The sequence below is a fragment of the Malania oleifera genome, chromosome 13, assembly GCF_029873635.1.
Source record: "Malania oleifera isolate guangnan ecotype guangnan chromosome 13, ASM2987363v1, whole genome shotgun sequence".
In the NCBI taxonomy this organism is placed as follows: Eukaryota; Viridiplantae; Streptophyta; class Magnoliopsida; order Santalales; family Ximeniaceae; genus Malania; species Malania oleifera.
This window is the reverse complement of record NC_080429.1, coordinates 75,778,121-75,798,243: the sequence shown is the minus strand read 5'-3', so window position 1 is coordinate 75,798,243 and position 20,123 is coordinate 75,778,121.

Genomic DNA, 20,123 nt, shown 5'->3' with positions numbered 1-20,123 from the left:
GGCTGTGAATTTCCAGGATTGCCCCCTCCTCTGTCTCCTTCTTACATCCTCTGTCTCCTTCTTACATCCAGCCAGATTTTCCTCTCTCGTTGCGAAAACCCATAAATGCCCCCTCTTCACCATCTCTCTCTAACCAAGCCTGTTCTCATGAATTTAAACAAAATTAAATGTAATTTTATATTATTTTATTCAAATTCACACGAATCTAAATCCAAACTCTTTTTTAAATATGGGGTCCACTTAATTGAAGTATATATTTCCATATTTGATTTATATTTGAGTAATTTAATGAAAATTAATATAATTTTATATTATATTTTATCCATATCCATATGAATCAAAATTTAATATCTAAATTCAATGTTTCTAAATATAAGATAAGAGTAATTTTATATTGTTAGTTGAAGTTTATTTTGAACATATTGGTACACTTAATTTTAAGCATATTAATATATTAAGTGTAACAGTACATTTTCGCACTTTAATTATCCTTTACAATCATCTCTTATATACTATAATGGAGATTCTCCCTTTACTATTATTTTTCAAAAAATATCAAATTTATCCTTACTAATGATTATTTCAAAATAGCCCTTTAATTATCTATAACTATTTCAAAATATCGTTATAATTATATCAAATTTATCCCTATAATTACTCATAAATATCTCAAAATATCCTTTTACTATTTAATTTTTCGTTATTTTATATATAATTTTTTAAAAGTTTTAAAAAATAGAGAGTCGTGGAGCACGCACATAGTGCATGCCCATGGCTAGTAAAAGATAAAGAAGATTATTAAGTTGCATAGTAATTCTTGATTTATTGGCAAAATCTTAATCCCTAATGTGGGAAGTAAACTAATTTTTTATATTTATTACATGAACTTTTTATGTTTAATCTTGTGCACAGAAAGGAATCTTTTTACTTACCATATGAGTTTCGTGTTTAGACTAATGTATGCACATCCATAATTATTCTTGGTGGCTCTTTTTTATAAGTGAACAAAGCAAATAAAAATTGGGTTGCTTGTTGTATTTGATGTCTCATTTTTTTGGAATGCTTGACATACATAAGGAGGAGAACATAGTTAATATCAGCAATTTAGAAGAAATCGTCAACGATTTGACTAAAATCTCAGAAATTTGTTCTCGGTATTTTTTCCCTTCGAGCAATCGTTGCAGAGTTTCTAAAATCGTCAATGATTTTGTTCTGGGCAGCGAGGTTGAATTCAAAATTTTAATATGAATGTTAAGTTGGTTGGGTTTTGGGGGGAAACCTCCCAAGGAAACTTTATTTATGCACTTGTTTGAGTGCATTTAGGAAATAAGATAATTGTTTATTGTATTGTATTGTCTTCTTTGACATTTACATAGTGAAAACCCTTGCCGATTGCTCCCGTGCATGTAGGCATTGTTGAACCATGGAAATCTTTGTGTTGTTGTTCTTGCTTTTAGATATACTGCGCGTGTGTGTTCCACATTTGTTCTTCATTGGTTGCTACGTTTAAATACACAACAATTGGTATCAGAGTGTTGTTGTTATGGAATCGAGCACTTCATCTGCAAAATTTGATGTTGTCAAATTTGATGGAATCAAAAATTTCAATTTGTGGCAGAGGAGAGTGATAGATTTGCTTGTGCAGCAAGGGATGGTGAAGGCCTTGTATGGTGTTCAATCGGAAGGTATGGATGAGACTAATTGGAAAGAATTAGAGGCAAAAGTTATTGCTACAATACGATTGTGTTTGGCCGAAAAAGTGTTTTATCATGTCATGGAGGAAGATTCTCCTACGGCTATTTGGAAAAAGCTTGAAAGCCGGTACATGTCTAAATCCCTTACTAACAAATTATTTCTTAAGTAGTGTCTTTATTGGCTTAAGATGGTGGACGGTTTAAACTTGAACCAACACATCAATGCATTTAGTCAAAACATAAGTGATTTAATGCAGGTTGATGTAAAATTTGAAGAAGATGATAAGGCATTGATGCTACTAAATTCCTTGCCAGGGACTTACACATATGAGAACCTAATTACCACTCTTACATGGGGGAAAAAGACCCTAAACTTGGAAGAGGTGACAAGTGCTTTGTTGGGGTTTCATCAAAGGATGAAAATCTGCGATGATAATTCACACGGAAAAGGACTTGTGGTGAAAGGTAACCATGATCGTGGGAAAGGAAAATTTAGAAATGAATCAAGTCAAAAATCCCAAACTCAATCGAAGAAGAAAAAGGATATCTGGTGTTATAACTGCGGTAAAAATGGGCACATTAAACTGGAGTATTCGAATTGGAAGAAAGGAAATGGTGAAAAGCATGAAGGGACTTCAAAATCAAGCAATGTAATTCAAGAAGAAAATTCAGTTTGTAGTTATGGTGATGTACTTTCAGTTTCATCAGGGTTGGATCGCCTCACAGACTCATGGATCCTACTCGACATGTTCTTACTATATGATTTCTGATGCTGTGAGAACCTTAAATAATGTAAGACACATAGCCTTTGGATTGTAATGGATTCAATTAGTGTTTTACGGGAATTTAGTTCGTATTTTGTACATTTTCCATCCCTATGAGACGATTCAAATTTCGGATTATCTACAAGAGTTGTGAGATACGGGCTCAGAAGAGCAGAATTGCAATGAACAGAGAATGAAAAAAATGAAAAAATAGCAATTCGGGTTTCCTATTCGGGTCTAGGGTTGGCTTTCTTAAATGTCTTTCCTCCCTCATCAGTTGGACTCCTTGTTCTTTCGTTTATTTTACTTTCTTGAAATCTTGAATATTGGTAATTGTTCAAGTTAGGGATTAGTAAAGTTGTGTTTTTATTGTGTTCCGTTATTGTTTACGGTGAGATGCATTTAAATTGTGATTTGAATTGTGCTTAAATAGTTTAGTTTCCATTGTGTGCTTTTAATTCCATGTTCTAGGTTGCCATTTTTAATTAACGCGTGTCCCAATGTTTCTTTAAGTAGATGTAGGGTTTCTATTCTTATTTTCTTTTATTTAGTGCATGTTAGTTTAGAGTTTTAAATTACGTGTCATTTAATTCATCAAAAGTGAAATTGAACAATTTTGAAAAACCCCGAATTTCAACCAAGTTCAGTGCATTTTTAATTTCAATTGGAAAGAACGTAAATTTTGAGATTAAACGCATTCCCTGAGGAGACGATCTAGCCCTTGGGCTTAATATTACACGACAGAACTCCTATACTTGGGATAGCTTTCGAGCTGCTCATTTTTCGAGTGAGTCAATTACAAGTCCAAAAGTGGGATTATGAAGGTGTGCAAAGATAATCTGACGGTGATGAAAGGAAAAAAGTTAGATGGAAATATTTATATACTGTAGGGAACTACTGTTGTAGGTGGAGCTGCAGCCACATATTCTGAATTTGATGAAATCATTTTGTGGAATATGTGGCTTGGGTATATGGGTGAACATGGCATGAAAGAACTTCATAAGAGGAAACTTTTGAATGGAATGAAAACATGTAAACTGAATCTTTGCAAATTTTGTGTTCTTGGAAAGCAAAATAGGGCGCAATTTAAATCAGCTATTCACAAGATGGAAGGTATTTTTGATTACATACATTCTAATGTTTGGGGGCCTGTTAGAGTGGCATCACGGGGAGGACATGTTTATTTTGTGAGTTTTGTTGATGACTACTCACGGAATGTCTGGGTATACTTCATACAACACAAGTCTGATACATTTTCCAGGATTAAGTTATGGAAAGCTGAAGTGGAAAATCAGACGGGGAGGAGAATCAAATGCCTCATGTTAGACAATGGGACCGAGTACACTGATTCTAGGTTCATGGAGTTTTGTGAGTATCAGGGCATTAATAGACATTTCACTATTCGCTAGACACCTCAACAAAATGATGTGGCTGAAAGAATGAACCAAACTCTAGCTGAAAAAAGCTTGGTGTCTCAAGTTTAATGTAGGACTACCGAAGAATTTTTGAGTAGAAGTAGTTAGTATGACTTGTTTCTTAGTAAACGAATCACCAAGGGCATCACTAGAAGGGAAAGTGGCGGAAGAGGTATGGGCCAGAAATGCAGTAGATTATTTCAAATTGAAGGTATTCGGTTGTCCAACCTATGTGCATGTGTCTAGTGAGGGGAGATCAAAGTTTGACACAAAGTCTAGACCCTGCATCTTTTTGGGATATCAAAAGGGTGTAAATGGGGTTTAAGCTATGGGATCCAATAGCAAAAAGGTGGTGATTAGTAGAGATGTAGTGTTAATGAGAAAGCTATGGTGAAGCATACTAAAGTTGATGATGAAGAGAAATAGGAGTTTGAAAATTGGAGCAAAGACGAACATGTTGTGCAGGTGGAGTTAGAAACTCAGGGCAATAATAATGATCTTGGTCCTTTAATTGCATGGAGTTCTAACTCAGGAAACCAGCAAGTCAACAATATTCCTATATGAAGATCTAGACGCACTATCAGACCACCGCCAAGGTATGGGTTTGAAGAGTTACTATCTTATGCTTTCATTACAAGTTGTCATGATCCACCTACTTTTTAAGAGGTAGTGCACGACCAAGAGAAAAGTAAGTGGATGGGTGCTATGATTGAGGAAATGGAATCGCTGCATAAGAATCAAACTTGGGAGTTGGTGAAGCTTCCAAATGGGAAGAGGGCAAAGGGGTACTCACAGAAAAGGAAGAAGAGAAATTTCAGAAGAGAAACAATTTCAGAAAAGGAAGAAGAGAAATTTAAAGTACGGTTAGTGGCAAAGGGGTACTCATAGAAAAAAAAGAATAGATTATGATGAAATGTTTTCACCTGTGGTCTGACACACTTCCATCAGGGTAATACTGGGGTTAGTAGCTCATTATGATTTTCATTTGGAACAAATGGAGGTGAAGACGACATTTATCCATGGTGACTTGGAGGAACATATTTATATGGTACAACCAGAGGGATTCAGTGAATCAAGGTAAGAACACTTAGTTTGCATATTGAATAAGTCTCTTTACAGGCTAAAACAATCTCCAAGGCAATGATACAAAATATTTGATTCCTATATGATCAAGATAGACTACAGAAGATGTGAGTATGACTGCTGCATGTATGTGAAAAAGCTTGATGATGGTTCTCTTATCTTCTTATTGTTGTATGTCCATGACATGTTAATAACTACGAATGATTTAACTGAGGTAAATCAGTTAAAGGGTCTGTTGTATAGAGAGTTTGACATAAAGGATCTTAGTCTAGCCAAGAAGATACTTTGGATGAAAATTCATTAGGACAAAACTGCAAGGAGGTTGTGGCTAACTTAGGGTAGTTATGTGGAGAAGGTGTTGGAAAGGTTCAGCATGGTTGATGTTAAACTGGCATGTACACCTTTAGCAAGTCACTTTAAATTATCTATTATTGAATACCCAAGTAGTACAAATGATGATATCAGGGACATGTCAAAGGTCCCCTATGCTAGTGTTTTGGGGAGTTTAATGTATGCCATGGTATGTACAAGACCAGACTTAGCACATGTAGTGAGTGTGGTGAGTAAGTTTCTCTCTAATCTAGGTAAACAACATTGGAAAACTATCAATGGATTTTCAAATACTTACGGGGTACTTCTAGTTATGACATCATGTTCGGCAAGTAACAGAATAGTCCATCAGTTGTGGGGTTTGTTGATGCTGATCATGTAGGGGATATGGATGACAGAAGGTCTACAACAGGTTATGTATTTACCCTTGTGGAAGGGCTTATATGTTGGAGGTCCATGGTATAATCCTTGGTGACATTGTCTACAATTGAATCAGAATATAAGGTAGTTGTCGAAGCTGCAAAGGAAGCCTTATGGCTTACCAGTTTATTCAAGGAGTTGGGTATACAATAAAGTGGAGTTATGCTGCATTGTGATAGTTAGAGTGCCATTTATTTGGTAAAGAATCAAGTGTACCATGCTAGAACCAAGCATATTGAAGTAAGATTCCACAGAGTCCTAGAATTGATTACTTCAGGTGAACTTGTATTAAAGAAGGTTCACACATTTGAAAATGCAACAGACATCTTGACAAAACTGGTTACTACTGAAAAGTTCAAGCATTGCTTGGACTTGTTTCATGTCTCAAAGTTCTAGAAGGGAGACGGACCCAATCTAACATTCTAAGATCAAGGTGGAGCATCAGGCTACGTTTTTAGGGTTCTCTTAAGGGGTAGAAATTCTCCAAGGTGGAGATTGTTGTGTTTGGTGGCTCATTTCTTGGAATGGTTGACATACACAAGGAGGAGAACATAGTTAATATCAACAATCTAGGAGAAACCGTCGATGTTTTCACTAAATAGTCAAAGGTTTGACTGAAATATCAAAAATCTACTCTTGGTATTTTTTCCCGTTGAGCAACCATCGCAGGGTCTTTGAAACCGTTGATGGTTTTGTTCTGGGTAACGAGGCTGAATTCAAAATTTGAATATAAAAGTTAAGTTGGGTGGGTTTTGAGGGAAAACCTCTGAAGGAAACTTTATTTATACACTTGTCTGAGTGTATTTAGGAAATAAGATCCTTGTGTATTGTATTGTATTGTCTTCTTTGACATTTACATAGTGAAAACCTTTGCCGATTGCTCTCGTGGATTTAGGCATTGCCGAACCACTTAAATCTTTGTGTTGTTGTTCTTACTTTCAAATATAGTGCCTGTGTGTGTTCCATATTTGTTCTTCATTGGTTATTGCATTTAAATTCCGCTGTGCAAATACAAATTTATACACAACAGTTGCTCTCAATTATTTCATGAAATTTTCATCTTTGATGAATTAATTTTTTTTAATCTCACATCTAGTATAAGAGGTTGTTCATCAAGATGGTGGGGGTTCAATTTGCAACACCAAGATCTAATAAAAACTTTTTAAAGCAATATAGAATATAGATATAAATATTCTTTGAATTCCCAGATACCTCAAATGTTGTAAATCAAGGTCATAGAGAGTTTGCATAATAAAGAAACTAGATACTTGATCAGAAAACGACATTGATCACAACTAGATAGAAAAAACATAAAGGCATGACACTATATTTTTCAGGTGATTGATCCATAACTTTTTAGAAGGTTTCTTGCACAAAAAACACAAAGTAGGCATAGATGCATTATTAAAGTCATACTAATGTGTTAAAAGAATTAAAAAATGCGATTCCAGACTTATGACTATAATACAAGCTTTTACATATAGAGAAAATATAAATAATTTCTTATTATTTTACATGAAATTAGCTATTGTTAATCAAATGAGAGCTAATGGCAAGGAAAATGTAGGATGATTAGATTATTGAGTATGAATACACATTGAGAAGTCTAAGGATTTACTTGCATTGATGCAATTATTGGTGTTATTGTAGGCTCTGAAAGGTAATAGAGAGGAAAGATAATTTTGGAAAGATACCAAAATCGTGAATATCATTAAACTTATATAGAATTTACAGTTGAGATATCAGATTACAATAATAACTAACATAACATGCGGGATATACATCAACATAATACAAAGTTTGAAAATCAAATAGCTTAGTTTGTAGGAAGCACCAGATTGATATCCTTGATATCATATTAGAATAACAACCAACATAACATGCATTGTGACAGATTGAACCCAGTGGGGTCCAGAATGCCACTTTCCATAAATAAAAAATAATGCAAGTAGCGAGAATAATCTAAAACCTTAAATATTATAATACCAGAGTACTAAACCACCATATTTACATGAGTATCTCCAAATAACAATATTATCATGTGAAACAAAAAACATATTTAACTAATTTTACGCAAGCACTTACTCTAAATTATATTTTTCTAACCCCGCTTAGAAGCTTGCTAGGCCTGGTCTTCGAAACGTCTTGAAATATGAATTAATTATTGGGGTGAGACAACTCTTAGTAAGTAAGGACTAGATTATTATCAGTGTGTGGCTAAGATGAGCTTTAGTGTGGAAATAATTAAATAATAATTATATTTGAATAAAAATTTTATTTGTAAACTATAGATCACATGTATAATTAAATATACGTACTTTTCGCCAAAATATCATTGGCTATAATCACATAAATACCCAAATATGTATAAAAGACTCATTTTTGGCCGATACATGTCATGTTTAACCCCCACGACGGGTTGTGCTGTCCAAACACTGGACTTAACTTGGTTGGCCAATCAAAGTTAAATCAAAATATTACGTCTGTAAGATCGATTTGCCTATCACATCCTCGTCCAGAAACAAGTGTGTACACCCCTACTCAGGCTAAATCGACTATCCACCGCCAACACTTCCACAACAGTGTGGTTGCACTAATATTCTTCTGTAACTATGGTACCGAGCATTCACCACATCCGGCCCATTAGGGTTCTTAAAACATATAATTGCAATTTATGCAATACAATAGTATAAAAATATCATCATTTTCCTAACGTAAAATTTGTGATAAATCTCATCATTATTCCCAATCAAACACATAATAAATATAACTCCTAAAAATTCCAAACTTGTTCAATTATGCAATAAAATAAAATAAACTCATGCCACACGATTTGTATAATAATTATAATTTCATAATTTACCTGAGAAATTCTTATAAATATATACATAGTAAATTTAAATAAAAACGCGGGTATGATCAATTTCACCAATTTAATTTACCTGATATGATCAAATCCCCGTAGTATAATTTAGCCCAGGCATATGAAAATATTAAATTCACAAAATCAATTTAAATCAAGAATATATTTAAAATAATCGGTCAAATCCTTGGAGAGCGGAATTGGGACCCATAGATGATTTTCGTTCTTTAATTTTTGCAGTGCAAAGCAAGAAAATTTGAGAGGGAGAGAGATGAATGGAGGGAGAGAGAGTACAGAGAGAGCGTTTGAGAGAGGGTTAAGCAGAGAGAGGGGGGGTTTCAATTCCTAATTGAATCAATTAGGAAGCTTCATGATGATTGATGTGTGTGTGTGTATAAATATATATATATATATATATATATATAATTATATTATATTATTAGATTAGATTAGATTATTTAATTAATAATAATTATTTAATTAATTAATTTTTTTTTGGATTATTACATCCTACCCTCCTTATAAAAATTTCATTCTCAAAATTTGTTAACCTAACATTTAACACAAATCTATGAAATTTATCTAAATGGTTACCTGACTTTAAGAAAAAATCCGGTAGCCACCCATAGAGCGGTCCTGTCCCAAATTTATTAAAAACCTTCATTTGTGGTGGAGGAAAATCGTGGTTACAAGTAAAGTCTTAGGGAGATTACAAATAGAAAATAAAACTCTCCCAAAAACCAACCATAAACATAAACCAAAAACAAAAAAATCAAAAAACTAAACAAGCCTACATCAAAATAGTCAAGCGAACTACACAAATAGCCATGGTTACTTGACTTAGTGTTGAGTCTCGTTGAACAAATGTGGATACTTCTAATGTATTTCTTCTTCTAATTCCCACGAGACTTCCTCAATTGCATGATTACGTCAGAGTACTCTTACTAACAGAATCTTCTCAGTACGTAACTTGTAATCCTTCTTGTCTATAATCTAGACTGACATTTCTTCATATGAGAGGGTGTCACTGACTTCCAATGACTCATAGCTTATTACATGAGAAGGGTCTGGATCGTAATTTTTCAATATTGAAATGTGGAATACGTCATGAATCCTAGATAATGTTGGGGGTAAAGCTATTCTGTAAGCAACTGGACCAATCCTCTCCAGTATCTCGAATGACCCAATGTACATGGGGCTACGACTTACCCTTCTTTCCAAATCTCATAATTCCATTTATTGGAGCAATTCTCAGAAATATATTATCTCCTACATCAAATTCTAACTCTCGTCGGTGGTGCGTATTAGCATAACTTTTTTGTTGACTCTGAGCTATTTTAATTCTATCCCGGATGAGTTTGATTTTATCAAAAGTTTGCTGCATAATCTCTAGCCCCAAAATTTTTCGTTCACTAACTTCATCCCAATACAATGGAGATTGGCACCTCCAACCATATAACGCTTCATAAGGTGCCGTCTCGATTCTGGCTTGATAGCTATTGTTGTAAACGAACTCAACTCAGGGCAGATACTGAATCCAACTTCCTTTGAAATCTAGCACACATGCCCGCAACATATCCTCCAATATCTGAATTAACCTCTCTGATTGTCCATCAGTATGAGGATGAAATGTTGTGCTAAAGGTAAGTTGAGATCCCAAGGCTTTCTACAAACTTTTCCAGAACTAGGATGTGAACCGAGGGTTCCAATCTGATGTTATGGACACTAGTACGCCGTGTAGTCTAACTATCTCTTGAACATATAACTTTGCCAGTTTATTCATGAGTAGTTAACTTTGATTGGAATAAAATGGGCAGTTTTTGTTAAATGGTCAACAACTACCCAAATGACGTTTCGCCTATGGAGTGCTGGTGGTAACTCTATCACAAAATCCATAGAAATGTGCTCCCACTTCCACTCAGGAATATGGAGTGGTTGCAATGGCCCTGCTGGTCTCTGATGTTCAACTTTCACTTGCTGGCACGTAAGGCACTGCTCTACGAATTGGACAATTTCTTTCTTCATGTTGTTCCACCAACAAGATTCTCGTAAGTATAGGTACATCTTGGTGCTTCCTGGATGCACTGTATAAAGAGAGCGATGAACTTCTTACAAAATTCTTCTTTTAATCTCTTCATAATTAGGTACACATAATCTAGCTTGAAACCTCAAAACCCCATCATCTAAGATGTTAAAATCCGCCCTCAGTCCACTCTGTACCTTACTCATAATTTTCACCAACTCTGTATCTTTCATCTGTGCAGCCTTAATCTTTTCCAACAAGGTCAGTTGGATTACCAGATTAGCAATAAAAGACCGATGATTTTCCTCAACTATTTCCACACCAAATCTTTACAGATCCATCATGATTTGATGTTGGGTCACCATTGTAGAGACTGATGCACTCAATGACTTTCGACTTAATGCATCTGCTACCACGTTGGCTTTTTTCGAGTGATAGTTGATGGTACAATCATAGTCCTTGATCAGTTCCAACCATTTCCTCTGTCTCATGTTCAGTTTTTATTTTTTTTTTTTGTGAAGAGGTACGGAGGCTTTGTATTGGTCGGTAAAAGCTTGCAACCGTTCCCGACATAGAGTGGCTCTCGATCTTGAATTGAAGGCGAACCACGGTTTCCAGGTCCAAATCGGACGGAGTAATTCGTGTCTCGTACGCCGTGAGGTCTGAGGGAACATATGACAATTGGCCTGTGCCCCGGTGGCATAAGACACACCGACCTTTATGGCGCGAGATGCATCCCGTAATCACAAACCACAGCCACTGAAAGAATGGGCATAGTGGCGCCATGATATCTGGCGTTAATTCTTGGAAGCTTGGCTCACAGGCAGCCAGTGCCACTGCTAACGGTCACATGCTTTAGCGCTAGCAACCTCGTCAAAGGACTTAGAGGGGAAACCTTTTCACAATCGGGGGAGAAGATGCTACAGACCTAAGACTTCGGACCTCATGAACGGCTTCGGTCGCACCTAAATCCCAGGACGGCCACGACGCAGCGCGGACTGGAATCACACAAAGACCATCCCTGGAGCGCACGGCCGAGGAAAGCAAACGGTGGCCAGCAGAACGCACAGGCCGGAAAGGGCAGAGAGCTCGGGGCTCGGAGCACCCGAGAGCCCCACCTCAAGGGTGGCAGGGCTGCGCGGTGGAGCTGGGAATAGAGGAAAATTCATCAATAAGCCAACGACGCACAAAGGGATCCAGATAGGCGGGAAAAACTGGGGGGCAGAGGGGCCAGAAAGGCAGCAGGAGCATGGGGTTGGCGGATGAGATAACTAAAAAAAGCTGGGGACCATACCGGGGGGCAGAAGGGAGGGGGTAGAGACAGCCTCGGACGGTAATGGCAACCAGAATGGCGACGCCGGATCGGAGAGCATCGGAAGAAGACCTGGGGTGCCCTAAGTGGGTGTCAAAGACCAGTCATGAATACAGGGTAGTGGGTACTGGGTCGGAAGGGTCACCTTGGTATGCAGATAAGCAAGACACTGCTTATCAACCCGTCTTTCGTGTAAACAAAGAGAACGGGGTGGGCGCCCCCGGGTGACCAACTAGGTGTGGAGAAGAGCCGGGAGCGAGCAACGCCTGGAACAACCCGGGCCGGCAAATTCGTTCAATGGCGGTTGGAGGCCAGTGGTATAATGGACCTTAGAATTAGTGTCGTGCCTGGAATAGGGCATTGGCGAAAGCAACTGCGGATCGGAGGCACCTAGGTAAGTCCCTCTAGAATACATCCAAGAATTCTCTCACTATTATTGGGATATCCTCAAACTTTACTTTGACAACCTTTAATCCCCGAAAACTTTACTACTGCTCACTTCTTTTTTGCAATGCATAAACTCTATAACAAATATAAACCACCTTACTCCGAGTGGGTTAACCGTAGGACTATCCTAAACTATTTACAATACAGCCACTGGCAAGCATATATACATACCCCTCAAATACAGACTAGAGTACTAATATCTCAAACACAAGGTGTCTCGCGCTCATCCTTCCCCATAACACCTATCTCAAACCAAGGTCACAAAACATCTCATTTCTCAACCATAGATAAAATAGCAGTGTCTCATCATCTCAGTCTCACTCACTGGCACAACTTCGACACCAAAACCCGCTAATCCTTCCTCCACTGCTGGAGCTCTCTAGCTCGTCTCTTTGGATTTCCTAAAATGTTATGTGAGGTAGATTAGAAGAGTGATACACCTCCTAGTAAGAATAGATAAATTATTGTTAGTTGTGGGCAACATGAGGTTGATCAAATCAAACACGATCATTAATAAATATTTTAACTAGTATCATAAATGTATCTTATAACCATTATAATATTATAATACATTTGTACCAGAAATTTTCTCAAATAGTATGGCTCAATTCGTTTCCGGGGTTTGAAACCCAAACAGTTCGGGGTAAACTGTTTCATGTATGTCTGTAATGAGGAACCACCCCAACCTGAGTGGACATTCATAGATCCCGTCAGTTTCACGCACAGAATCGGTTTAGTTGGGTGATTCTGTCGATGTTCATTGCCCGAAAACAGGACCATTAGCCACTGGAATGGGTCCCCACTAGCTAAAGATCAAGAAAAAATTCCGTACATTTTGATTAGTACGAGGGCTGGGCCCCCAGCACCGAGCCTGTGCCTCACTTACGGGCACTGTGCGCGACACTCTGGGGCGCACGCTCATGACGGTGCATTCTAGCGCATCGGTGTCTGCGGGACGCAGGCCCAAAGTGCGGACTGTCCAAACTCTATACACCTCAACTCTCTGTCCGACGTCGCACCGCACTCTCCCCCTCGAGTGCAAGTGGTGGTTTGTCACGCTACGTAACACTCTCTGCTCCCGCTCACAGCTAACTCGTTAAGACGGGGCCTGCGCAAAACTGTCTGTTACAGATACAGTCCTGCGAGGCTCTCGACGGCGAAAAGTGGGGGCGCGCAGGGGCCAGCCCGTAAGCACGTTCACATACGTAAAGTAGATCACCGACGTGGGCGGGAGAGAATAATGAGGTGCTGCGCAGTAGCAAAGGGCGGGGGGGGAGGGCAGATGGCCCATAAACGAAGAGAAGCAACAGGCTGGGAGAAAGCGGCCCAGGAGTAAAGAAAAGCAAGTGCTAAAATGCAGTGTCACACAATAGTGGGCCAATAGGAAATCTCAATGTCAAGCAGAAATAGTCCCACATGTTAAATATACGGTAACAAACCAAGACGTATGCACACCAAGGGTAAGAATAGTGCATAAATAATAGGGCCGCCCAGACAAATGCATAATCCAAACCAGGATTTCAAATGCGGATACGTTAGAAAAGAGTTTTAGTAGGAATCAGGGGATCTGCTTGAAAGTAGTCAATTGGATTCCCAAATGGCGTGACATAAATGATTCTCTTAGACCCGTGGCCGAGAATAGGCCCACAGAGGCCCGAAACATGCCCGGGGGGGCGACGTGACAACCCCTTTAAAGCCAGATACCGAAGGGAAGCGAGTAAGCACGGGCAAACCCAAAAGAACCATGGGAACAAGGCCTAGGCCAACACACTCGCAGTAAGCGGGTGAAGCCCCAAAACAACTAACCAGAATTACTTTCCGTACAACAAACGGGGAAGGGTGCCGAAAGCCCCAAACAATAATGGCGCCCGGTTAAATTGCAGAGAAAACGGGTAACGACCCAAAACGTTTCTGCCAGCCTGGGAAGGCAAGGGTTAAATCGGATGAGAAATCGAAGAGAGAGAGGGTACTGCAACCCTAGGAGAGAAGAGAGAGAGAGACGGGTTTAAGTGCGAATAAAAGGGAGGGCGTGCCCTAGTTAGAGGGTTTTGTCCTAGAACAAAACCGCGACGGTTGCCTTCTTGAAATCGTACGGGGTTTGGTTTTAACGTATGAAACCAAGGGGGGGTACGAGTGACCCTGATCTACGTGGTATAAATCAACTGGTCAACGGTTTTCTAAGCTCATACAAAACCATCGACGGTTTGGCTAGTGCCAAACCAAATTCTCCTTCTTATTATTATTTTTCGGGTCTCTACATTAGCTCTTCCTTTGGTGCTTCCTTTACGCATGCTAGGTACCTCTGACATCCATCCAAGAGTAGCTTTTTTGCCTTAATAGCTGACAATATTTGTGGTGAGGAGCGCACGCATGACCCGATAAATTTGTATTCCTGTTCTCAAGGAGGTCTAAACAACACCTCTTTCTTGTAACAATCTATACTAGCATAACTGGAGGCTAGCCAGTCCATCCTCAGAATTACATCAAATCTATGCATATCTAACACTACTAAATTAGTAGGTAGCATTCTCCCCTGAATACAAATTGGATAGCCTTTAAGTATCTTTTTTCATACCACTAAGGTTCCCGTCTGTGTGACCACAAATAAATCAGCATTTAATGGTTGAATTCCCACTCCACACATTTTAACATACTCCATAGATATAAAAAATGTGTTTCTCCAGAATCAAATAATACTACTGCTTCCTTTAAAAATATAAAAATATTAACTATCACCACATCATTGGTATTTTCTGCATCTCCTAGAGTAAGAGAATAAACACGTGCCTGAGCGGTGTTCTTTTGATAGTTGCGTCAAGGTGCTTGATTGTTTCCCTGGTATTGTCTAGAAGTGGATGCATTACTCAGCTGCACACGACAGTCTCGTGCAATGTGGATGGGTCTACCACACCGATAATAGATAATTCCTCCAACCCAACATTCACCCCAATGCCTAATATTGCATTTAGGACAAGGAGGGCCTGGTGGATTATTCTAATACGCTCGATTCCTCATTATTTGCCTCTGGCCCACATTATTATTATTTCTCTTCCAGGGACCTCGAATTGCACCAGAGTGAAACCCTGGAGGCACATGTCTCTTTCTCTGATTAATTATCTCTGCACTTCTTTGTGGACTTTTCTCTACTACAGTTGCTTTATCCACCAACTCAGAGAAGTTTTGGATTTGAAACACCACCACTTGCTCGTAGATCCTTATACTCAAGCCTTTTTCAAATCTTTGAGCCTTCTTTGATTCATCTGGAACTAAATACAAGGCGAATTGAGACAGTTCAATAATCTTGGCCGCATATTGCTGAACGGTCAAGTTCCCTTGGGTTAAATTTGTAAACTCCCCCACCTTAGCATCTCTGATGGAAGTGGGAAAATATCGATCAAAGAAGATCTCCTTAAAGAATTTCCAAGTAAGAGTTGTTGGTTCTAGCCTTTGCTCCTCGAGTAGCTTCATGGGAATCGATCAGCATTTGACCTCCCCAGTCATTTTAAAAGTGGCATATAGAACCTTCTGCTCATCTGTGCAATGAAGGACTGCCAATAACTCCTCCATCTCTTGGATCCAATTTTTCACAATGATTGGATCAGTTCCACCCTCAAAAGTTGGGGGTTCATGTGGGTGAACTGCTCAATGGTGCAACCCTGGTCAGTGGGTGGGTCATTCTGTCCCCTAGAGCTTCGCATAATCTCTGTTATAACCTGCTGGACTAACTCACGTAGCACTAAAGTAGAATTAATGTCTTCTTCATTGAAAGCTCCCATATTATTACTTCCTCCAGCATTCATGTTGTTATCTCTGGGGTCCATTCTGAAGAAAATACAAAAATTATTTTAGAATCATAAAATCTATTGTTACAACATATAAAAATCAATAAGCTAAAAAAAAAAATCCTAACCTATCCATTCCTACCCCCATCATAATTTATACCTAAACTCTGATAAAATTATTTACTAAAGTCTACAGAACCTATCTCCTAGGCTCTGATACCATAACTGTGACGCCCCGAACTCAGTGGGGTCCAGGGTGCCACTTTCCATAAATAAAAAACAATGCAAGTAGCGGGAATAATCTAAAACCTCAAATATTATAATGCCAGAGTACTAAACTACCATATTTACATGGGTATCTCCAAGTAACACTATTTACATCATGTGAAACAAAAAACATATTTAACTGGTTTTACACAAGCACTTACTCTAAACTATATTTTTCTAACCCCGCCCAGAAGCTCTCTAGGCCTGGTCTCCGGAACATCTTGAAATATGAATTAATCATTGGGATGAGATGAATCTCAGTAAGTAAGGACTAGATTATTATCAGTGTGTGGCTAAGATGAGCTTTAGTGTGAAAATAATTAAATAATAATTATATTTGAATAAAAATTTCATTTGTAAACTATAGATCACATGTATAATTAAATATACGTAATTTTCTCCAAAATATCAGTCAAGCCTATTAAATGACCATAATCACATAAATATCCAAATATGTATAAAAAACTCCTTTTTGGCCGATGCCAGGGTTGTGCGGTCTGATGACTGGACTTAGCTTGGTTGACCGACCAAAGCTAAATCAAAATATTATGTTTGTAAGATCGATTTTCCTATCACATCCTGGTTCGGAAACAGGTGTGTACACCCCTACTCAGGCCAAATCGATTATCCACTGCCAACACTTCCACAATAGTGTGACTGCACGAATATTCATTTATAGCTACGGTACCAAACATTCACCACATCCGGCTAATCAAGGTTCTTAAAACATATAATTGCAATTTATGCAATACAATAGTGTAGAAACCCGAACCCAAAAAATAAGGAAATAAATAAAGAAAAATAAAAAGGGAAAATTTTAAAAAGGCAAGCAGCAGTTTGTCGATGAATCCCCTATTTTCGTCGATGAAGAACTTTTTGCAATTCGTCGATGAAGTTCTGGCATCGTTGACGAGGAGATATTGAAGGAAATTTTAGGCATATGATTTTTTGACAAACCCCTTCTTTTGTCGACGAATGTCCTTTTGCAGTTCGTTGACGAATGCACTATTTTGTCGACGAATTGTGCCAGGTCAACGACTTATAAATACATTTTTTGTTTGCTTCTTCATTAAGAAATCGGTTTTTTTTTCTCTCTCTTTAACTCGTGACCCACTCCTTTCTCTCTTTGATTTCTCGCTATTCGTCACCCGTTTCGATGATCGGAAGTTACCACGAGGATCTAGGAGCATTTCCTACAAGTCTAGTAGAGCAAATTTTTGAACGAGATTTTTCGAGCACCACTCCAAAACCAGGGTAAGTAGGGTATTTTAGGGTTTTATTGTTAGTTTGGAGTATATAAGGCCTAGGAAATGCTAAATAAGGAATATTCTGTGGGTTGAGGTTATTAATTTGGGAAAAAAAAAATAATTTTAGGGTTTTGATCTTCGAACGCCGTAGGGCAAGGATTTAGGGTTTCCAATAAGTCAAGTAAGGGGATTATATTATGTTAGTTGATTTTGAAATATGGACCGACTAAATTGCATATACGATTTTCTGAACGAATTAGGTCTATAAAAGGGTGGTTTTGACTGTTATATGTTTTGGGAAAAATTTTCATGATTGGTTTCAAATCTCCCATTTTCTATAAAATAAATAGTTTAAGTTACGTAAAACCCTGGAGATGCTTAGAACCTATTTTTCAGCAATTTATGTTTTTCCCTGTCAGTTTATTTATTTATGATCCATTAGATAAAAATTGTGTGGCATGAGAACAGTTTCTAAATGATATATATGAGTAGAATGTTTTACTAATAATACGAGATATGATATGACGGCCGAGGGCCGAGATTTGATATGATGGCCGGGCGGCCGAGATTTAATATGACGGTCGGAGGGGCCGAGAGTTAATAAATGACACGTTTTATATGAAATGAGAATAAATGAGTTTTTATTATGTAAATTGTCATACATGATTCTAGAGCCCTGTGGATATGAAATGCGATGTTATGAGCACAGTACCGTAGCTATATATTGGCAGAGAGTGCAATCACACTGGGATGATAGTGTGATGATGGATAAACCATTTGGTGACTTGGGCCATAGTTCTACTTCGAGGTTTCTGCTAGGGGCCCCCATCCAAGGTAGTTCTAGATGACCATAGGTAGGCATGATTGTACTTACTACCTTTATTGACTCAGCTATGGTCGACCGGCCAGGAGCTGAGTCCAGCTTTTGGGCCGCACAACTCATCATAGGGGGAAGCATGTCATATGAGTATATGATAGCGTAACGACGCTAATATAGTAGTCCAGGTTGTAACTTTTATGCATATATTTGCAAATTTACTATAAAGGGCTATATTGAGCCGACAATTTATTATTCGGAAAGTATGTGTTTTCAGATATATAGTGTAGTACATTTTAAATGCCATTTCATATTCAGTTAAATAATGGAATTTTTATATTCACACGAGAACTCATACTAACCACACACTAATAGTCATATAATCCGTCTTACTGAGAAGTGTCTCACCCCATTATACAAACTATTTTTCAGGTCCTTCAAGGAACCATACCTAGCTTACCTCGGGGCTGGGATTAGACTTCTGGGAGTAGTTATCAGAACTGGTGAGATACTAGATGTTTTATGTTGACCCTATTGGTCACATCCCATTTTGATCATAACAAATACCTTGGTATTTAATGTTTGTCAAGTTTGTATGCAGGTTTATATTATCGGATCATATGCTGGCACATGAGAAGACTTGAAGACTAAAGACCCTAAAAACTCATTGTAATTTATATTTTGTGTACTTTGGGTTTATAATAGTAATATAGGAATGGTCTGTAATAATTAATGCATGACATGCATGTAGGAACTAAAGCTGAAGACCATAGTTTGACTTTAGGGATCACCCTTCGGTCGACCGACGTCAGATTTTTTGGCGTACTTTGTAAGACCTTAGAAAAGACCCTAGGTCCTAGCACTTGCACATAAGAAAGTCTCCAATATCATTTATAATATGTGGGAATCAATTGGCTTTAAAATGGACTAAATAGGCAAAATTTGTGAGAGGTCGGGCGACCGAACTCGTCATGTTCAAAACACCTCGGGCACCTGAACTGCTGAGAAGTCAGTAGGTTGACCAGGTTTTGGGCGACCGAACCAGAAATGAGCGCATCACCCTTGGGAGATCGAACCCATGTCAGAGTGCTTTTCACCAACCCGGGCACCCAAACCTTCACGTTCAAAAAGGCCTCGGGTGACCGAACTTGCTAGTTCGGTTAACCAAACTTAGCTTTAGGCACCCAAACTACAGACAGAAAGTTTCCGTCTTTGGTTCAGCCAACCGACCTTGACTTCGGGCACCTAAACCTTTAAAAAATTGAATTTCTGACCGAGTCTGAAACGCCCCGAACCCTTAAACCCGGGTCCGGCGCGTTATACCTGATCACATCCTTATAATCATATTCCAAAACATACGTAGCGAAAAAACATGATCATAACCTCCATATAACATAATACCAGAGTTTACTAATTATAACTATAATCTGTAATAAATCATCCAACACCTGCATTTCCATAATTACATATATCTCAAAAACATTTCAGTATGTTCGCAACTTTCTTTTCTCCACAGACTTAAAATATAAGGACGTAAAACATATATATTTGCATCCCATAATTAAAATAAAAATATACCATTTTCTTTTTCTATTTCCCAATAATGTTATAGAACCTCGAGCTCTCTAAGCTCGATCTCGATGAAATCCTGAAAAAAAA